Source organism: Arvicanthis niloticus, chromosome 7 (genome assembly GCF_011762505.2).
Source record: "Arvicanthis niloticus isolate mArvNil1 chromosome 7, mArvNil1.pat.X, whole genome shotgun sequence".
Classification (NCBI taxonomy): domain Eukaryota; kingdom Metazoa; phylum Chordata; class Mammalia; order Rodentia; family Muridae; genus Arvicanthis; species Arvicanthis niloticus.
Window position 1 is genome coordinate 82,325,754 of NC_047664.1, and position 23,344 is coordinate 82,349,097.

Here is a 23,344-nt window from a genome sequence, read left to right on the forward strand (position 1 = left end):
TTTTTTTTTTTTGGTTTTTTGAGACAGGGTTTCTCTGTGTAGCCCTGGCTGTCCTGGAACTCACTCTGTAGACCAGGCTGGCCTCAAACTTAGAAATCTGCCTGCCTTTGTCTTCCAAGTGCTGGGATTAAAGGCATGTGCCACCACTGCCTGGCTAGTTAGTTTCTTAATGTCATTTTTCACATAGCTTTGGATGAATTGCTCATGAGAACATAGCTTAGTAAATATAATGAAAATGAATGAGAGTTTTGCAAAGAATAAAGCAAAAGTTTTATGCTAATAATTTTAGTTGTAACTCATGGTTACAAATAGTTCTTTACAATATTTAAAAATTTGCTTGTTCATATAAAATCTATAGCTTTTGTTAATTAAATGTATCACACAGTAAGATTATAAAATCCCAATCCATTAGTGAAATTGGTCATTAATTTCATAAAAAAAGTCATATATGAGGAGATTGTTAATTTATTTGATCTTATAAGATAAAAATGAAGATAATTTAAGATATATAAAAACATACAGATCAATCATAACTAGGTATTTTTGCTTTAAATTAAGTCATTTATGACTAATAACTATATATTACTTTTTTTGAGCCAAAATAAACTTGATTTACTTGGTTACCAGGGTAATGAGTACAGTTTTAGGCATCAAGTATATTGTCTGCTAATCTTGACAATGTCAAAATACCTCCCAGACAGAAGAAGTAGGGGCCTAACAGTGGCATTTCCTCCAGGCAAAAGTGGGAGTAACTGAAGAGAAAGGCAGAGTGGTGGCACAGCCAACTGGGTCTTTCAACAAAGTTGAGGGAAGCATGACAGAGTATCTTTTCTTCCACCCAAGCATCCCAGAGCATGTGGCCTCCCATACTTTATGACAAAGAATGACAGCGAAACGGGCACACCCAGCTAATCCACAAACCCACCAGGATAGAGCTGGTCCCACTTGTCCTTGTTCTGAGGACTTCTAAGAGGTTCTTGCTTATAAAATGGCCAAGTCATGATTTTGGTTTTACAAAGCATAGTCCAAAGTCAAAACTGTTCATAAAGTCAGGTAATAAATCCATTGCTTTTCCTAAATTCACAATGACAAACGATAAATTCATTGCTTTTCCTAAATTCAATAACATGGCTGTGATTTAGGACTTTTGGAATCTTGAACATCTTCGAGTTTGGGGGATTCATTTGCACTCTTTCTGGCATCCTAAACAGAATCAGTTCAGAGATGATGGCTTAGGAGTCTTATAATACTTACACCGGAAACCTGAATCTGATCTAAAATCTGAGTTTGCAGTACTCTATCAACTCTCCCTCCAACAGGCAGCAACCAGAACCTTGGACCTTCCACGTCAGCCCTTCCATGCCTACTCAATCCAACTTAGTAAAACCAACACAGCTGACAACATCTACGGCTAACTACCAGGAGGGCATGTTTCAGTTAAGGTTCTTGGCTTTATCAAGTTTCTCATACTGTCTTACACAAATCAAAAAGAAACTCCTGAAGAAGCCTTTACACATATGTGGGAAAAGAGGAAGAAAGGTTAAATATATAGCCTGGCTCAGCCTCCTAACCTATGGGGAGATGGGAGTGTGTCTCTAACCTAATTTCAAATGGGCTGCTGCAGGGTCAGTGCTATTTATAGTCATTTTGTGTCACCCTCATTAGGAAGGGCCAACACAGCCACAGAGTGCGACACCAGAATCACACTGATGGAGAGGTAGTAAGAATAGATAAAGAAAGACCTGATGGGAGAACACAATACTAGATGGGCAAATCAGAACCAGAGTTGCTGTCAGCCTCTTGTCAAGAACAGAAGAAAAAGGACACATTGACATGACATGACATGACATGACATGACATACTAAATGCCCCTTCCTCCACCCATAGGAAATGACTACATGGCCATCAATAGCAATCTTAGCAGCAACGTGGGAAGCCCTACCTCTCTTCTTTGGGTCTTATCTACGCACTCTCTCTTCCTAGGTAGCACCAATCTCCCCAGGAATCAAGTGGGGACCGGGGCTGGCACGGTCATATGCGTCTGTCCTGTGGAGGTACCTTCAGTGCTCAGCAAATACTCTCGTGTCAGTGAGGATAGGGTCGGGTAGGAAGTACTGGCCATGGGTATGTTCTTGCTCTAAGGCAACACCTAAGAAAGGTACAGTCTGTCAAGAGAGCAAATGTGGTCATGGGTTTCAGCTGACACAGCCTCCTTTTGCCTTCCCTTGGCCTCTATAGCTAAACCAAGGCCACCTTCTACCAGCAATTAAGGGGAAACCAGCATCTTAAGAGATGCTGCCTGTGAAGTCCCCAAGCCTTCCCTGTCTGACTTTGATGACCACATATAGAAACAAACAGTGAGAACACACAGGCTCTCCAAATCAGCTTCAGAACCGTACCCCTGTGTTCTCACTGATAGCCATAAAGAAGCACCTCAATAAACCTCCAATAAAATAGCTGCATTGGGCACCTCCAGTGTGGGTCAATGCACCATCCCCAAATTCAAACTTCTTAGCTCAGATAAACAGGAGTTGCATAGGGTAGAGAGATGAGCTTGTTTCCCAGGAACCAGGGACAAAGGCTGATTTGCCAAGGCAGAGGTTCTTTGGCAGCCTCACCCCGGAACCTAAACAACTGTCTCATTACTCTGCAGAGCTCAGCTTGGAAACATGCAATCGTTCTTCTATGACATCAACTACAAGCAACATCTTCATCATCAGGCAAATGCACTCTGGGGATAGGTGTGACCAAGAAAGAGAAAGAGAAAGAGAAAAAGAGAGAGAGGGAGAGAGAGAGAGAGAGAGAGAGAGAGAGAGAGAGAGAGAGAGAGAGAGAGAGAGAGAAAGAGAAAAGAAGACAGGGAACAAGAAGAGGCCAGGGGGCAGAACAGGACACAGCAGACAGAAAAGCAAGAAATCTGGGCCAAAAACAAAACACCCAAAGACTGAGGCCAGCACTCCACACCTCTGTTTGTTCCAAAAAACCCAAAAAACCAAAAAACCAAAAAACCAAAAAAACAAAAAACAAAAAACAAAAAACAAAAAACAAAAAACAAAATCAGCCTAGAGTAAGGTGGCAAGGAGGGAGCACAGTGTTTGGTTACAAAAATAGGGATGGGTGGGAAAACCGAAGGGATGTCATTCTAATCAGCATGAAGTGACCAGGACAGTTACCAGCAAAACAGGATGCACCCAGGGACCCTGTGAGGCACCAACCATGTAGCCAAGTGTTTCTAACGGAGAGTCTGGGCCTTCACCTGCCCTACGTCTGCAGCAGCACCTCCGGCTCAGACAACGAGAAGTAGAGGGTATATCCCAATTCATCTATTTCTTGAGGGGTGAGCTCTGCAAATAGGTTCACCTTGGGGTTCAGGGCACTGGCCAAGACTCCAGCCTCCAAGTAGCTGATGAGTCTCCTCAGGGCCTGTAGGAAGCGGTCGGCCAACATGTCTGGAGACCAGTCAGCCTCCTTCTGGGCCAAGTGGAGGATGACATTGGTCAGCTGGCTGGCAGTGAGGTGGTCCAGAGCTGGGGTGGACTTGCATATGGCCTTGAGGATCTTGAGGCACAGAGACCGGCAGCCGGAGTCCGCCTGGTCCAAAGCCCGTAAGCGTGCTGTCTCAGCAGGACGAAGGCTCAGCCGCCAAAGGTTGTCATACTGAGCTAACCGATGTGGTCTGGCCACCAAGACCGTGTCACCAACGGTCACTGATGGCAAGAAGTCAATGACAAGGTGTTTGTCCCTCTCATACTGCACTTCTAGTGTCAGGGCCTCTGGGGGTGGTGCTGGCCGGATCACATAGTCTAAGAGGGACCCTATGGCTGGCAAGTTGATGGAGCCTGCCACCACCTTCTCAAAGGTATCTGCCACTGTCTTTGGGGAAAGATAGCCACCTACAACACAGCGGTCCCAATAACTGCTACCACGAGGAAAGTACTCTGGGTTCTCACGACGAACCAGGAAGAAAGCAGGGACATTCATGATGGTGTCCTCCCCAGGTATACATGACCACAGGTTCTGCTCCAGCACAAGGGGAACAATGAGTTGGATATGGTCAGCTGTCACCACCTGCAGCTCATCATAGAGGCTGCCACTTAAGTACATGTTCCGAAGCGGCATATCTGGCAGCTTGGCCCGCAGGAAGCTCCGGAGCTCAGCACATATGTCCACCGCAGCTTGCTTGGCCCGAGCCTGCTCTCCAGCAGGGATGGCTGCCCGGTTCCGGTAGTAAGAAAGAAGTTTCTCCTGCAGGGACATGCGGAGTCGTGACTTCTTCAAGTCTACCTGGCCCCTCCTGGCCAAAGGTTTGGGCCGGGGTGGGCAGAATGTATCTGTGTCAAAGGCAGAAGCCTCTGTGGGAAGGGTCTGAAGGGACCATCTCAGGCCTGTCTTCATGTCCTTGTTCAATAGTCGCGGAGAGCCCATCCAGTTTGGCCCTTCCCAGCTCCTCTTCCCTGAATGGCTTAGGCGGGTGGGGCTGGTAGGGGCACTGATGGCCGGGTCATACATCCGCTTAACTGCCAGTGTGGCGATGCCCAACATGGCTGCTCCACCCACACCCAGCACCAGCCGGGCATTGGAGAGCACAAAATCAATGGCTGTGCCAATGCCATTGTCATCCTTCTTGCCTTTGCGCTCACCAGCACCTGCCATTGTTCACAGGTTCAGAGGTTCAGTCCGTTATCATCATGGTGGGAGCACAGCAGCATCCAGGCAGACATGGTGCAAGCAGGGCTGAGAGTTCTACATCTCATCTGTAGGCTGCTAGTGGAAGACTGACTTCCAGGCAGCTAGGGTGAGGTCTTCAGCCCACACCCACAGTGACACACCTACTCCAAGAGGGCCGCACCTCCTAATAGTTCCATTCCCCGAGGTTTCCTAATGCATCTGTGAGGTGGGGTAGGGGAGCCAGGAGTGTCTACTGAAGGTACGTTTGTTCTCTTCTTGGAATTAGGGTAGGAGGGGAAAAGAGAGGAGCCTAAATAAGGCCTCCTAGTTTGCTTTGGAGAAAGACCAGGCCCTTTTCCAGCTGCTTTTCTCGAGCCTCTAGATTCTCAAGCTTCTGTTTTTTCCTGAATTCTCGGCGGATGGAAGCAAAGTAGAAGTCTCGATCAGTGTAGCGAAGCTCTCGGCCTTGGCACAGCAGAGCCGGGTACAGACGAAGCACCGCCTCTCGGCTCCACGGGGCCATGGGGGACTGACAAGGACTAAGTGTCACACTCCGCGGGCCACGCGCTACCATTCCTCAGGACTCGCCACTCGCCCAGTACCTCTCTCCGGGGTCACCCATCAACATGGCCCCTTTACTTCCGGGGCATGACCTCGCACGGCGGCGGGCCTATATATTACTTTTGATATGATGATTTGATTAGTTTTCTTAGTGATATTTCTTAGTGATATCATGCAATGTATTTGGTTGGTTATGTTTTGCTGTTGTTCTTGTTGTTTTAGTTTGTGTATGTGAGTACATTGTTGCTCTCTTCAAACACAGCAGCAGAGGCATTGGATTCTATAACAGATGGTGTAAGCCACCACGTGGTGGCTGGGAACTGAACTCAGGAATTCTGGAAGAGGATTCAGTGCTCTTAACCACTGAGCCATCTTTCCAGCCCATATGAAATGTATTTTGATCAAAACTAAACTCTCTACTAATGCCCTAATTCCTTCTAATGCATGCTTGCATCCTCATCCTTTCCCAACCTGATACCTTCTTTTTGTTTTTTTGTTTGCTTTGAGACAGAGTCTCACATTGTAGCTCTGGCTATTTCAACAGACACCATATAGAAGAGTAAGAACTCAGACTCACAGGATCTTCTTGCCTTTGCCTCTGTTTCCCAGATCAAAGGTGTGAGTCACTATTTCTCTTTTTAAAAATCCGGCATCAATGAGAGTAGAGGCCCTTGGTCCTACAAAGGCTCGATGCCCAAGTGTTGGGGCTTACCAGGGTGGTGAGATGGAAGTGGGTGAGTGGGGAGCAGCCTCATAGAAGCAGGGGGAGGAGGATGGAATAGGGGATTTGCAGAGGGGAAACCAGGAAAAGGGATAACGTTTAAAATGTAACTAAAATATCCAATAAAAAAATAGCTAGCTTTTATGGCTATCTGGGGTACAGACAACAAAGCTGAACTTTCTGTTTTCATACTCCTACCAGCAACCCTATTGCTTTCTTTACAGAGTAGGCCAACTGGGCCCTAGGAACATCCAGGCCTGTGGGGTCCCAGGAACATGTATGTTAGACCCTACTGTACCTATTCCCTGCCTGTACACAAGTCCTGAGCTCCATTGTCAGTCTCAGGCTTCTGACTCCCTTCCCTCCAAGGCCTGTGAGACCTCAGTAGCTCAACACAAGACACAGACAACAGAGGTGAGAAGTATACTGTTCTCTGATCTCCATTGCCAGACACAAAGCTCTGCCCGCCTCCCCAAGAAGTCCTGTCAGCACCTGGAGTATCCAATCAATACCAGGGACTCTGGCTAAATGGCAGAGTAAGACTACAACCAATAAGAGTCAGGGCAATATGGTATGACCAGAGCCCAGCTATTTTATCACAGCAACCCCTGAATATCCTAACACTATTGAAGCACAAGAAAATAGCCTTAAATTCAATCTTATAAAGATGGTAGAGTCCTTTAAAGAGTAAATTAATAAATCCCTTAAATATAGAAAAATACAATTAAACAGGTCAAGAAATTAGTTTTAATTGTTCAAAGATTAAAAATAGAAATAGAAGCAATAAAGAAAACACAAAACGAGGGAATGCTGGAGATGGAAATCCTAGAGACAAGAACAGAAACTATTCATCATAAATAGAATACAAGAGGTGAAAAAGATAATCTCAAGCATAGAAGATGCTAGTAAAGAAATCAATACATTATTCAAAGAAAATGTTAAATCTAAAAAGTTCCTTCACATAATATCCAAGAAATTTGGGACAGTATGAAAAGATCAAACCTAAGAATAATAAGAATAGAAGAAGAAGAGTCCCAGCTCCATGCCCAGAAACTAATTTCAACAAAATCATAGAAGAAAATGTTCCCATCCCCAATGCCAATAAACATACAAGAAGCTTAAAGAACTCTAAGTAGATTGGAGCAGAAAAGAAAATTCTCCTGCCACATAATAATCAAAACAATAAATGTACAGAACAAAGACAGTATGTTAAATCCTGCAAGGGGAAAAGGCCAAGTACAATATAAATGCAGACCTACAGAATTTCATTCATTAATGCATTGAGTCTTCTTCTCAGTGGAGACTCGAAAAGTCTGGCCTTAAACCTTATAGACTCGAAGAGACATGACAACTCTAAAACAAAAGGAAACAGACACACCCAAGAGGAGTAGACATCTAGGAATAATCAAATTTAGGGCTGAAATCAATGCATTGGAACCAAAGAGAACAAAACCAAGAGGTAGTTCTTTGAGAAACTAAACAACATAGATAAACCCTTAGCCAAGCTAACTGAAAGGCGTAGAGGCAGTCCCCTAATGAACAAAATCAGAACTGAAAGGAAGACATAACAACAGACACTGAGAAAATTCAAAGAATCATTAGATCTTACTTCAAAAGCCATAAAATTGCACAAAATTGGAAATAGACAATTTTCTTGATAGGTTTCACTTAGAAACTTTAAGATCAAGCTTTCAAGTCTCTTCATATCTACTCAACACACTATTTGAAGTTCTAGAGTAATTATACAATTAGAGGAGATCAACAGGATACTTTTAGAAAGAAGTCAAAGCATTACTATTTGCAGACGATATAATAGTATACATAAGTGACTGCCAAAATTCTACCAGAGAACTCCCACAGCTAAAAACCACCTTCAGCAAAGGGGCTGGATACAACATTAATTAAAAAAAAAAAACAGCAGCAATCTTTACTACAAATGATAAAATGACAGAGAAATAACTTAGGGAAACAAATCCTTTACAATAGCCACAAATAATATATAATATCTTGGTGTAACTCTAACCAAGCAAGTAAAAGTCCTAGATGACAGGAACTTCAAGACTCTGAAGAAAGAATTTGAAGAAGATATCAGAAGATGAAAAGGCCATACTCATGGATCAGTAAGATTAACGTAGTAAAAGTGGACATATTACCAAAAGAAATCTACAGACTAAATGCAATTCCCATAAAAATTCCAGCACAGTTCTTCATAGACCATAAAAGAGCATTTCTCAACTACATACACCCCACCCCATGCCCCCCCCCTCCAAACTAAGATAGCAAAACCAGTCCTATACAATAAAAGAACTTCTGGAGATATTGCTCTTCCTGATTTCAAGTTGTAACACAGAGCAATAGTAATAAAAACTAAATAGTATTGGTATAAAAATTGTCAGGTTGAATAATGGAATCTAATCAAAGACACAGTCTACAGACACTTGATTTTTGACAAAGAAGCTAACACCACACAATGAAAAAAGAAAAAAAGAAAGTATTTTTAATAAATTGTGCTGGTCTAACTGGATGTCTAAATGTTGAATAATGTAAATTGATCCATATTTATTACCTTGCACAAACTCAAGTCTAAATGAATCAAAGACCTCAACATAAAAACACATAATTAAATCTAATAAAAGAGAAAGTGCAGAATAGCTTTAAATACACTGGTATAGGAGAAAACTTTTCAAACAGAATACCAACAGCTCAGACACTAAGATCAACAATACAAGGGACTTCATGAAACTGAAAAGCTTACATGTAAAGGCAAAGGACACCATCAATAGGACAAATAAAAAAAGCAGTTTACAGAATGGGAAAATATCTTCACCAACCCTACATCCAACAGAAGACAAATACCAAAAATGTATCAAAAACATAAGAAATTAGAAACCAGCAAACCAAATAACCCAAACAAAAATTATGGGGCACAGAATTAAACAGAGAATTCTCAACAGAGGAATCTTTAATGAACGAAAAGCACTTAAAGAAATATTCAAAGTCCTCAGTCATCAGGAAAATACAACTTAAAATGACTCTGAGATTCTATTTCACACCCATCAGAATAGCAAAAGTCAAAAACTCAAGTAACAGCTTATGCCAGTGAGGATGTGGAGAAAGCATCACACTCCTCCATTGTTGGTGAGAATTCACACTTGTATAAGCACTTGGGAAATCAATGGAGAGGCTCTCCCTCAAGACCAAGCTTTATCATTCCTCGGCATAGCCAAAAGATGATGCACCACAACACAAGAACGTTTGCTCAACTATATTATTGGCAGCTTTATTCATAATAGCCAGAAACTGAAAACAGTGCCAATGTTCCTCAACTGGAGAATGGATAGAGAGAATTTGATACAAATTACATAGTGGAATACTACTAGGCCATTAAAAACAAGGATATCATGAAATTTTCAGGCAAGTGAATGAAACTAGAGAATATCATCCTGAGTGAGGTGGCCCAGACCCAAATAGACACTCATGGTATGTACTCATATATAAGTGGATATTAGCCATAAAATACAGGATAGCCATTTTGCATTCCACAGACCCAAAGAAAATAAATAATAAGTAGGACCCTAGGGAGGAGGCATGAATCCCACACAGAAGGAGAAATAAAATGCATGAAGAGAGGGAAGTAGGTGGGGCAGGGGGGAGAGGAACAGGGGTTGGAATGATGTATGGGGAGAATATGGTGGGGTGAGAATGCTGGGAGAAGGAAAGAGAAACCAGTTGGGGGCACATCTCAAGGGCAGGCTGGAGGCCTAAGATGGGGAGGGGGTTCCTGGGAGTCTATGGGGATGACCCTAGCTGAGAATGGAAACATGGAGCCTGAAATGGCCACCTTCTATAGCTAGGGGGAGGGAGGTGGACACCAAATCCTCTTGTGGAGGGAGATAGACACCAAATCCCCCACAAAATCTTTGCCCCAAAACTTGCTCTACCTACAAGATGTGCAGTGATAACGGTGGAGCAGGGATTGAGGGAATGGCCAACCAGTGATTGGTTCAAATAAAGTAAGAAACCAACCCCTGACACTACTAATGACTCTGCTGTTTGCAGACAGGACCCTAGCACAACGGTCTACTGAAAGGGTTCCTTTAGCAGCTGATCCACAGAGCAGAGATCCATAGCCAGTCAATGAGCTTAGGGAGTCTTGTGAAAGAGTGGAACTGGGGAGGGGGGATTGAGGGAGAGAGAGGAGTCAAAATCACCACAAACATGCCCACGGAGTCAATTAATCTGGGCCCATGGGGGCTCATGGGGACTGAACCATCCACCAAAGAACATGCATGGACTGGACCTAGCCCCTCACACACATATGTAATAGCTGTTCAGCTTGGTCTATATGTGGGTCTCTTAACAATTGGAGCAACAGAGGTGCTTTCTCTCATTCTGTTGCCTACCTTTGAATCTCTTTCCCCTACTTGGGCTGCCTAGTCTGGTCTCAGTGGGAGATAATGTGCTTACAGTTGCTAAAGACCTGATATGCAGAGTGGTTCAGGGCAGTAGGGGGATCCCTTCTCTGAGGAGAACAAGAGAGGGTGGTAACAGGTAACAGGAGAGGGTGGTAGGAGGGTGATAGTGGGAAGATTTGAGGGAGAGGGCTGTGATCTGGGTGTAAGGTGAATAAGTAACTATTTTAATAAAAAACGAGAAAACAAAAACTCAGAACTTAGGACCGGAGGATCTGAGTAATGACGAATGAAAAAATTAAGTTTTAGTATTAATGACTTCTGTAAAAGTGAGGTAGTTCTCTCCCATTCAAGATTATTATAGCATTGCTATTCTTCTATAATCTGCTCTCTATAGAGAGACTATGAGTAAGTTTGTCATTCTAGGCGTGAGCTTAATTACTTTTTAAGGCAATAGTTCTGGATTACCTTATTATTCAAACAACATTAAGAACAAGAAAATATATAGCTGAAGAGAGAATAGGAACAAATGTTATCCCAGGAGCTACAAGAGTAACTTATACACAACAGCTCCCAGAACACTGTTATCAGTTTGAAAATTTTAAGAAAAAAAATGCCTTTCCACGAATATTAACAACTATGATCATGCTTTTTAACACTTTTTAAAACTAAACTGTGTGAGACAGTGTGCCTTTTAGTCAGAACAATAAGACTTGGGAAATTAGTGCCAGCAGTGCCTTCTAGAAACACTATGAGACTCTAATCCTCAGGGAAATCCAACTAGAAGAGAGCCTTCTTGTTTGTAGATGTAAAGTAGAGGGCTGTCTCAAGCTACTGTTGCCTGGACTTCCCACTGTGATGGACTTTGTGCCTCCCCACACACCTTTGTTCCTTACATTGATTTTGTATTTTATCATGTGGCATTTTATCATGTGGTTTGTCAGATACATCACATCACAGAAAAGTGACTAATCAAAACTCTGTAGACTGAAGGCCAATCTATCAGCAACAGTCTGATCGTGGAAGCAAGGGACTTATATTTCTCCTCTACCTATCCTTTGTTGTCCTGTTTCTCATTGAAGGTAGATACTTCTACAAGAGAAGTATGTTTGTATTGGAAAATTATTTTACCCAGATTTTAGTCTTTTATAAAAGACTCTTTTATAAAAGAAAGCATTTAACTGGGACTTCCTTACAGTTTCTGAGGGGTTAGTCCATTATGGTAATGATGAGAAGTGTGGACCCACATGGATAGAAGCATTTAGATCCATAGACAGCAGGAAGAGAAAGCCACTGTGTCTAGCCTGGGCTTTTGAAATTTCAAAGCCCATCCCTAGTGACACACTTTCTTCAACAAGGACACACCTCCTAACCCTTCAACCAGTGTCACTCCCAGGAGATTAAGCATTCAAATCTGTGAGCCTTGGGGGTCCATTCCTAGTCAAAGTGTGAAATACAGTGTGGGCTTGTGACATATAGCTACTGTTTTATTTTTGCATTTGCTTTTATACCTGATTTGTGAAAGTTTTATCATGAAGGGATATTTGATTTTAACAAATACTTTTTCTGTGTCTAGGTTTTCATGGGATTTATTCTTCATTATGTTGGTGTGATATAATACACTGTTAATATATGTTAAAACCCTCCTTCAATCTCATCCTGAATTCTCATTTGGTTATAAAGTATAACTGTTTCAATGTGTTTCTGGATTTGACTTACTAGTATTTTGTTGAGGATTTTTTCTATCTTTGTTAATTAGAGGTGTTAGCATGTATTTCCTTCTCTAGGTGACTTTAAATGAGTTTTGAATTATCCATCACTCTTTATTAATATTCTTATTTATTTTTTAGACAATTCATATTAGCCCAGACTGATAAACAAGCTCCCTCAGAAGCTGAGGATGGCCTTGAGCTTCTAATCCTCCTGCCTCTACCTCTCAAGGACTGGATTACATACTACTTACATTGGAGGTTGAGTTTTAAGGAATATGATGTGACTCAAGGTACATTTCAATATACAAAATGATAAACCCTTTGCTAATTCAATTCTAATATATTTATGAAAGTGTGATTGTGTTTCTATGTCATTTCAAGGAATCATAATAGCAAAGCAAAAATAAGCTGGTGCCAGAATTCAGATGAGCTATATTTTAAATATTTCAATTAATGGTGCTCATATTTCTACTGTTGAATTTCCCTTTAACATGTCCCTGGCCTTATTTAACTATGATACTTTCCTTGTGTTTTCTTTTTGTCCAAGTCTGTGGAAAATTCACTGAATCACGGACCTAAGCAGTTATTTAAACAATGTCAAGTTCCATTTCCTGCACTGACAGCCATGGTGTTCCATTTCTGTGACTGAGCTCTGAAAAAAATAGTTCTCTGTGATGCTGCAACAATTTTCACCTCTGAGGCAAAATAATTCTACACGTTGACCTCAGTTTATATAACAATTTCATTTATGCAATTTAATATAGGTATCTACCTCCTTCATTTATGCTTTTTTTAATTCAAATTATTTTGTCATGGAGTTTGGCTTTACTATAATCATGATTCTTATTCTTTTCAGTGTTATTATTTTAGCTATTTGCCTATTTTCATTGCTACTTCAAGGTCACATTTTCTTGTGTTTGACTTTATGGCAAACAAAGGTTAGCATCTAAAGAAATAATAGAATATTAATTTTCCATGAAATCTTTTCTCTTTTACTGGATATAGAAAATTCATTTTTTGAAGCAGAAGAGAATGAGAAATAACAGCCCAGTTACTCAGAGCATGAATCTCTTTTTGGCCAAGTTGGAGACATTTGAGTCTTTTTATGTTTTAACTTTTTTTTCTTTTTATTTCTATCAGTTCCTAATATGAGGTTGGTTACAATATGAGACGATGTGAAGAAACATTAGTTCTGTATAAGTCATTTTGCTTAACATATCTGTGGGTTATAGTAAAGATGATTATTTATATTCAGACAATTCAAATTGACTGAAAGAACTCATTGCAAACTCTTCTAACAGAACTCATGTCCAGCACAGAATGATCATTTTTTACATAATCATGACATATTTCTTACTCTATTGTTTAAGATTGTAAACTTGACCACCTTATAGATTAATTTTAAACTCTTCCCTCTGACCACTTGAAGTATAAGAGCCAAAGTTTAGTGTTTGTATTTCTGGTATTGAAATGTTTGTGAAACATAGTATTTTACCTCATATAATGGGCTTAAAATTGCATGAATTATGTATAATTATATGATTATTATAATTAACACCAATCAATCTGAAGATAGTGACAATATAAATTGTTTCTTTTTTCTAAAAATGCTTTAAAATTGGTTATTGAGTTTATTTCTTTTGGAATGTAAATCATTTATGATTTTCATTACTCAAGTTACCATATATTGAAGCATTATAATTCTTCTGTTGACAAATTATAGTATAAAATTTTTCTACCATGTCATTGCACTAAAAATTATCTATTGAAATAACAAATGCAATTTTAATCCCTTTACCATATCTTAAGAAGGAAGCCATTTAGTTAGATTACAGTGACAGCAAACTTATCTCTGAGTCATGCTCATTTTCATCTGGTGCTCGAATGTCTTTTTCTGTTACAGAAAAAAATTAATAAAAATATATATTCTGGGCAAGAATATTATTTAATAGTTGCTTTCATAGAACATGAAGTTCAAAATACAGATAATAAAATATAGTAAGCACTGGTTTTGGATAGTTATATCTTATAAAGTTTCCACAAACAATGAAATACAAATATTAAATTGTTTCAGGAGGAATTTGTTAATACACCTTATGTTATAGAGGTGCCAGTCCTGAACCTTGTGATGGCTGATGAAAAGATACGTTTTCATCTTTCCTTCAGAAAATTACCTGAAAGTCCTGGAAGTATTGATTTAGATGTTACAATAAATTGAAGCCGATAGGCAAGTTAATAAACCATTATATAGTATTTGGTACTATTTGTCCATATGGGGAATAAGCTCTGAGTTTTATCTTTCTTTGAATGGGTTAATTTCCCCTTACTTTTAGGAGGTATTACAGCAAAACACAAAAAAGAATTAAATTGATTATGTTGGAATAGTGGCAGACATATGCATAGAATCAAAGTATTCACCAAAATGCAGTAATGACTTTGAAATGGTTTGCAAAGTTCTCTAAGAAGAATTCAGATCCGACATGAAATCCTTGTCAGTCTTTCTTTTGTTGTTGTTTTTTAACTACTAAAAACTTAGGACAGCAGGTATAAATCCTCAAATATAGCCAAAGTGACTGTTCATCATTTCGCTGGCCTTTCGGGATTACATTGTGTTACAGGTAAAGCCCTTGGTGCAGTTAGTAAAGGAGTTTCTTAGATCCTCTATGAATAACAAAATATGGAATGTATGAGAATTCTGAAAGCAATTATCTGTGATTCCACAGCTTACGTTCTCTTCCCTGTACCATATAGCTCTCCAGAGAAAATACTTTATGGAATTTATTATTTTTAATTAGATTTGTGTACTTAATGGAACGTCTATTTTACTTGGATAGAATATCTGTGTGAAGATACCCAAAGCTGTCTTTCCCAGTATTTTATCTCTGTTCCCAGTATGGTGTCTGGCACATCATTAATAGGCTATAAATATTTGTTGATGTTACAAATGAAAACAAATGGATTAATGGTATTCTAGATATAAAGAGTAGCTTCCAGAAACTGTTAAACCACTACATTATTCAGCTCTGACTTTTTAAAGTTCTGCACATTCTGGCAAAATTGCAAACGTACATTTTATAATTAATGATTGCTCAAGTTTCTTTCAGGTTTGTAGGATATTTCTGTGTGCAACACACAGTCCTCTTTTGAACCATTTCCTGCCATTACTATGCTCATTGATGACTTTCTTTATTCTACCTTCTAAGTCTACATTGTTGGCAAACCCAAGACTGAACACTGCACTCATTCTTAAACAGCCATCTGCATGTGCCCAGGAAAAATAGCAAAGAACAGAAAAAACCCTGTCAAGCTCTTACCCTTTGCCAATTTCTTTATTCAACTCTACTGTGCACTCTGAGTGCTAATATAAAGTGGGTATTCTGATAGCTTCACTTCTTCTCAATGGTGTGTCTTTAAGAGAGGCAGAAAGAACAGAGGCACAGAAAAAAAGAAAACAGCCAGAGCTGTCAGGACAAAACGCTGAATTGATATATATTGTTATATGATGCATGCTGGTAAAGTGTGCTCAACAGAACTTGCTTTCACACATATACCAGAGAACACATATAAATATATAGGCTCAGTCATAAAATTGGCCAAACTACATTAGAAATACATAGGAATATAATTAGGTGACTGCAATATTTATAATTTAAGAACTTGACAACTTAAAAATTTAAAAAAAATATTAGTTTCTTTTATGTGTATTTGTTAAAGCCTTCATACATAGACAAATGGTAGAAATTTTATAAATTGCAATTACAGTATTTTAGTTACTAATATAATACTATCTTGCTAATAAGTCAAATGATATAGGTCAAATGATACAGGTATGCATTCATCAGCATGAGAACTGTGCAGCCATTTTTATCCGATTTTTTTTTTTGTTCTGGTTTGAAGAAAATCATGCTTTAAACTAGTGATTCCACTTAGTTATGGCTTTTCCCTTAGGCTTTCTGTCCACAAGTACTAAAGACAGAAGATCTCAGAATTATATTCACTAATAAGTGGGATGAAAAACATTTTTCACAGGTCCAGTATTCTTCAGTTGCATACTTTGGACATAAGGGCTCTTCAAGAGCATCTTAGGGAAGCTGAAAGTGGATGGGGAGAGACTAAGCTGAGTGTCTGTTATCAACTTGCCATGTGGCAGTTTTCAATAGCATCCTAGTTACCATAGGCTCTGCTGAGAAAAGCTTCAAGAAGCATTTAACTGTCCAGGCTTTCTCAACAAAACAACGGGATGTGGGATTTTTATAACATGTTCAGGAAGATTCAAAGGACATGAGTTGGACACAAGTGTATTTTATTTTTATTTATTTATTTATTTATTTAATAATATTAATAATTAATTATTATTTATTATTATTATTAATAAGAAGGGATAATAAGGAGGGTCCTTTATTTTCTAGTATGATTAGTAAAACCTGTGATTCATACAGCCCTGAATCTATTTATTCATGTCCTCTTCCTGCTTGGCATAAACCTCAATCAATATCTGCTGAAAGAATGGATAGCTGCAGAGAGACTTTTCATGTAACCAGTATCCAATTGCTTAAATTCTCATTATGTTTTTGTACCTTTTGTTTTTGTTTCATTTTTGAATTCTTTAAAATAGAAGAAAGGTCAAAATCATTTTTCTTGAGAATAGACTAATGTGGTTCATAGTTAGGGACTTTCTTGTAGGAGCATTTAGGGTATGGAGTGACTTGTGTTTTCTGATTTTCATATTCTTTCTTATCAAAGTCATTATTTCTATCAAATTTCATGCCTTTCCCAAGCCAGTGAGTTCTTTCCTCTTTTCAGTCTCATTCTCTTTCAACACTTTTATTTAGACAGGAAATGAGTGCTGAAAAAAAAATCTGTTATGATATCTTCTGCTCTCTCCATCTGATTAAATCAAAGGGGACCAAGAGGATAGCTCACATGGTAAAGTTCTTGCCTTATAAGCATAGGGATGTGAGGTACATTCCCAAAGCTCATTTAAAATAAAGAAAACTGACCATGGTGGCACTCTTTTTTATAGACAGTGTCGGGAGGAAGACTCAGGCATCTTGGACTAACTGAAAAACCATGTTAACTTACTAATGAGTACTACTAGGTCAATGAGAAAACAGGCCAATAAATAAACTAATAAATTAAATTAAAAACTAATAAAATAAATGTAGACAGAGTCTGACACACAACCCTGATGTTCTCTTCTGACATACACGTGCACACACACACACACACACACACACACACATTCAACCCACCAACACACTCACACACACAAATGCATGCCCACAAACACACAGGCACATGCACACTCACAAACACACACATGCACACACACATCTGAATATAAGTTTTACAGTGCTGAGTAACTTGCTTGAGGTCACAGAGCTAGAAAATTAGAAAGCAAAGATGCACAGCCAGGTACTTTAGATTCAAACCAGCTCTCTACAACGGCAACTGCAATGCTTTCCTAATATCATTTGACATCATCCACTCACTTGTAGTTAACTTGAACTATATTGGATTTGAAATCCGAAGATCTGGACTCTGCCTTCACTAAATGTAAGATGACCTAGAAGATTTTGTTTGTTTGTTGGCTTTCTGTAATATTACACTCTTCTATAGCTTGAAGAAAGGTATTGGTTATAATGTTAAAGAAATAGTGTACTGGGTGAGGGATATGCTTAATGCAATTAAATAGAGAATTCTGTTGAACTGAAACCCTTTCACTCCAAGAATGGAGAATAGTGTTGTTTGAAAATAGGTCTTCATAGTTAGCACAGTGAAATTGAAAAATTTCTCTGCTCTTCAGAATAATCTTACACTTTGCAATCTTCTCCTTCTTTATGGCCATTTTGTCACTTAAAACTATCTTAAGGTGATTAAGTATTATGATTCTCATTTTAAGGAGCTTAGAAACTAGATTCAATAATATCCAGAGGGATTGTCACACGTGCATGAATTTATTTCAGTAAACTTTAATATCAGGTAAAGTGTCTTAACAGTCTCAAATATTTCAGAGTTTATTAATTGTGTGTTACAAAATGTGAAAACAATGCTGCTTAAGAATTCATTTTACTTCATAAACAACTGTTGGAACAATGGATTTGTTTCTCCTTTTTCCCTTTTAAAATAGGAAGGCATATATTTACTGTCCTTATGAGTGAGAAAGCTGTTGGATCCCCATGGATACTCACTGTCAGCACAGTGAATCAGTGGCACAGTGATATATTGCTACAGCTTCTCTATGCAGAGATGTCTACTTATTGTTTCACATCCTTCACCACAACCCATCTCCAGCTAACCTAATCCAACCATCTTGGGGTTCTACTACCCTTGTTAACCTAATATTCCCAGAATTTATTACTATCAGCTTACTGTCTCTTCTACTCTAGTATAGATGTCAGCTTTCTGTCTCTCAGACTCTATAGTCCATGCCATCTTCCTCAGAATATAGTACTCATGTCAGCTTAGTCTTTTTCAGATTTTAGTACCCATGTCAGCTTAGTCTCTCTCAGGTTATAGTTCCCTTGTCAATCTAGTATTTATGAGGGCCTAGTGCTCAGGTCAGCCTACTCTCTCTCAGACTCTAGTACCCATGGAAGCTTAATGTCTCGTCATGTCTATGGCAACCTAGTGTCACTTAGGGCCTAGTACCCATGTCAGCAAGGAGACCCTTAGTTTCTGATACCCATGCAGGTCTAGTATCCATATAGGAGTAGTGTCCATATGGGTCTAGCATCCATAAGGGTTAGTTGGCACAAAGTGATTAAGTGAATAAGAAATTTGAAATCAAGAATTCAAGAGGTTAGACACAACAACCCAATTAAAAATGGTTTTTTAGAGCTAAACAGAGAATTCCCAACAAAGGAATCACAAATGATCATTTTTTAGATCATAGAAGGATCTAAAAAAATGTTCAAGATGCCTAATTATCAAGTAAATGCAAATCAAAACAACACTGAGATTGTACCTCACACAAGTCAGAATGGCAGTGATCAACAGCTCAAGCAATAGCACATGCTGGCAAGGATGTGGAGCAAGGATCACATTCCTCTATTGCTGGTGGAAGTGCAAACTTGTACAATTTCTTTAGAAATTAATTTGAGTTCTTCCTGTCCTGGCCGGAGCACAGAGCACATCCCAGGTGGCAGCACTGCACTCAACCTCACAAAACCCAGAGGAAGTTGGGATCCCAAGAGTTCTAACACAGGCAGTATCTCAGGTAAGGAGACAGTAACAGCCACCCCAAACAGGGTTTAACTGGGACCCACGGGACCCAGGAATTCACTCCTGGTCCGAAGCACTAGTTGTTTCTGGTCTCCGCCTGAGCACTGAGCAGATCTTGGAACTCAGCTCTAACCCCAGCAGCAACACCCAAACAGCTCTGACACAACCAAGATAATAGGAAAGACAGGCTCCAGTCAGAGACAGCACAGGTAACACCAAGGAGATCCAGATGGTGAAGGGCAAGCCCAAGAACATAAACATCAGTAACCCAGGGTACTTAACATCATCAGAACCTAGTTCTCCCACATTAGAAAGTACTGAATTCCCCATATCACCAGGAAAGCAAGATTCAGATTTAAAATCACTTCTAATGATGATGGTAGAGGGCTTTAAGAAGGACATAAATAACACTCTCAAAGAATTTAAGAACACAGGTAAACAGGTAGAAGCCCTTATTGAGGAAACACAACAATGCCTTAAACAATTGCAAGAAAACACAACCAAACAGGTGGGGGAATTGATCAAAACTATCCAGGACATAAAAATGGAAGTAGAAACAATAAAGAGATGGCAAAGGGAGACTACCCTGGAGATGGAGAACCAGGGAAAGAAATCAGGAGTCATGGACATGGGCATCACCAGCAGAATACAAGAGATAGAAGAGAGAATCTCAGGTGCAGAAGATACCATAGAGAATATTGACACAGCTGTCAAGAAAACCCAAAAGGCAGGAAGTTCTTAACACAGAATATACAGGAAATCCAGGACACAATGAGAAGACCAAACCTAAGGATAATAGGTATAGATGAGGGCGAAGACTCCCAACTTAAAGGGCCAATAAATATCTTCAACAAAATTATAGAAGAAAACTTCCCTAAAGAACGAGATACCCATAAACATACAAGAAGCCTATAGAATGCCAAATAGACTAGACCAGAAAAGAAATACCTCCCATCACATAATAATCAAAACGCCAAGAGCACAAAATAAAAGAATATTAAATGCAGTAAGGGAGAAAGGCCAAGTAACAAATAAAGGCAGACCTATCAGAATTACACCAGACTTCTCACCAGATACTATAAAAGTCAGAAGATCCTGGAAAGATGTCATACAGACCCTAAGAGAACACAAATGCCAGCCCAGGCTACTATACCCAGCAAAACTCTCAATTACCATAGAAGGAGAAAACAAGATATTCCATGACAAAACCAAATTTACACAATACCTTTCCACAGACACAGCACTACAAAGGATAATAGCAGGAAAGCTCCAATACAATGAGGGCAATTATACCCTAGAAAGAGCAAGTAATCCTCTTCCAACAAACCCAAAAGACGATAACCACACAAACAATGCCTCCACTATTATCAAAAAGAACAGGAAGCAACAATGTCCTCTCCTTATTATTTCTTAACATGAATGGACTCAATTCCCCAATAAAAAGACATAGCATTTTTCTGCATACAGGAAACCCACCTTAGTGACAAGACAGACTACCTTAAAGTAAAAGGCTGGAAATCAAATTTTTAAGCAAATTGTCTTAAGAAACAAGCTGGAGTACCCATTCTAATATCGAATAAAATTGACTTTCAACTTAAAGCTATCAAAAAGGATAAGGATGGAAATTTCATACTTGTTAAAGAAAAGTCAACCAACATGAACTCTCAGTTCTGATCATCTATGCGCCAAATGCAAGAGCACCCACTTTCATAAAAGAAACCTAAGTAAAGCTCAAAGCACACATTGTACCTCACACAATAATAGTGGGAGACTTCCACACCCCACTGTCAGCAATGGACAGATCATGGAAACAGAAAGTAAACAGAGATACAGTGAAACTAACAGAAGTTATGAACCAAATGTACTTAACAGATATCTATTGAATATTTTACCCTAAAACAAAAGAATATACCCTTTTCTCAGCACCTCATGGTACCTTCTCCAAAATAGACCATATAATTGATCACAAAACAGCCCTCAACAAATACAAAAAAAATTGAAATAATCCCTTGCATCCTATCAGATCATCATGGACTAAGGCTGGTCTTCAATAACGACAAAGACAATGAAAATCCCACATTCACATGGAAACTGAACAACACTCTACTCAATGATGACTTGGTCAAGGAGGACATAAAAAAGAAATTAAAGACTTTTTAGACTTTAATGAAAATGAAAACACATTATACCAAAACCTATGGGACACAATTAAAGCAGTGCTAAGAGGAAAACTCATAGCTCTAACTGCATACAAAAAGAAACTGGAGAAAGCATACACTAGCAGCTTGACAACACACCTGAAAGCTCTAGAAGAAAAAGAAGCAAATACAACCAAAAGGAGTAGATGGCAGGAAATAATCAAACTCAGGGCTGAAATCAACCAAATAGAAACAAAAAGAACTATACAAAGAATCAATAAAACCAGGAGCTGTTTCTTTGAGAAAATCAACAAGATAGATAAACCCTTAGCCAGACTAATCAGAGGGCAGAGAGACAATATCCAAATTAATAAAATCAGAACTGAAAAGTATGACATAACAACAGAAACCAAGGAAATTAAAAAAGTCATCAGATCCTACTACAAAAGCCTATACTCAACAAAATTGGAAAATCTGTATGAAATGGACAATTTTCTAGACAAATACCAGTTATCAATGTTAAAGCAGGAACAGATAAACCATCTAAACAGTCCCATAACCCCTAAAGAAATAGAAGCAATCATTAAAAGTCTCCCCACAAAAAAAAAAAAAAAAAAAAAAAAGTCCGGGACGAGATGGTTTTAGTGCAGAATTCTATCAGACGTTCAAGGAAAACCTAATACCAATTCTCATCAAACTATTCCACAAAATAGAAACAGAATTCTATAGAACTACCCAATTCATTCTATGAAGCCACAATTACACTCATACCTAACCCACACAAAGACCCAACAAAGAAAAAGAACTTCAGACCAATATCCCTAATGAATATCAATGCAAAAAATACTTAATAAAATTCTCATGAACTTAATTCAAGAACACATCAAAAGATTTATCTATTATGATCAAGTAGGCGTTATCCCAGGAATGCAGGGTTGGTTCAATATACGGAAATTCATCAATGTAATCCACTATATAAACAAACTCAAAGAAAAAAAAATACATGATCATATACCTAGATGCTGAGAAAGCATTTGACAAAATTCAACACCCCTTCATGATAAAAGTCTTGGAAAGATCAGGAATTCAAGGTCCATACCTAAACGTAGTAAAAGCAATATACAGCAAACCAGTAGCCAACATCAAACTAAATGGAGGGAAACTTGAAGCAATCCCACTAAGATCAGGGACTAGACAAGGCTGCCCACTCTCACCTTACCTATTCAATATAGTACTGGAAGTCCTAGCCAGAGCAATTAGGAAACAAAAGGAGATCAAAAGGATACAAATTGGTAAAGAAGTCAAAATTTCACTATTTGCAGATGATATGATAGTATACTTAAGTGACCCCAAAACTTCCACTAGAGAACTCCTAAACCTGATAAACAACTTTAGCAAAGTGCCTGAGTATAAGATTAACTCAAGCAAATCAGTAGCCTTCCTCTACTCAAAAGATAATCTGGCTAAGAAAGAAATTATGGAAATGACACCCTTCACAATAGTCACAAATAGTATAAAATACCTTGGTGTGAATCTAACCAAGCAAATTAAAGACCTGCATGACAAGAACTTCAAGTCCTTAAAGAAAGAAATAGAAGCAGATCTCAGAAGATGGAAAGATCTTCCATACTCATAGATTGGAAGGATTAATATAGTAAAAATGGCTATCTTGCTGAAAGCAATCTACAGATTTAATGCAATCCCCATCAAAATTCCCACTCAATTCTGCACGAGATAGAGAGCAATCTAAAAAATTCATTTGGAATAACAAAAAACCCACGATGGTGAAAACTACTCTCAACAATAAAAGAACTTCTGGGGTTTCACTCTCCCTGATTTCAAGCTGTACTACAAAGCAATAGTGATTAAAACTGCATGGTATTGGAACAGAGACAGGCAGGAGGATCA

General features: G+C 38.9%; 2 pseudogenes across 1 annotated transcript; both read right to left on the reverse strand.

Annotated features, from left to right (window-relative positions):
- Window positions 1–597: 597 nt before the first annotated feature.
- LOC117712844 (mitochondrial dynamics protein MID51 pseudogene) lies at window positions 598–4,932 on the reverse strand (annotated as a pseudogene). Its single transcript, XR_013111898.1, has one exon. The product of XR_013111898.1 is annotated as a mitochondrial dynamics protein MID51 pseudogene (transcript).
- A 46-nt stretch (window positions 4,933–4,978) lies between these two features.
- LOC143443138 (mitochondrial ribosome and complex I assembly factor AltMIEF1 pseudogene) lies at window positions 4,979–5,242 on the reverse strand (annotated as a pseudogene).
- Between the last annotated feature and the right edge of the window lie 18,102 nt (window positions 5,243–23,344).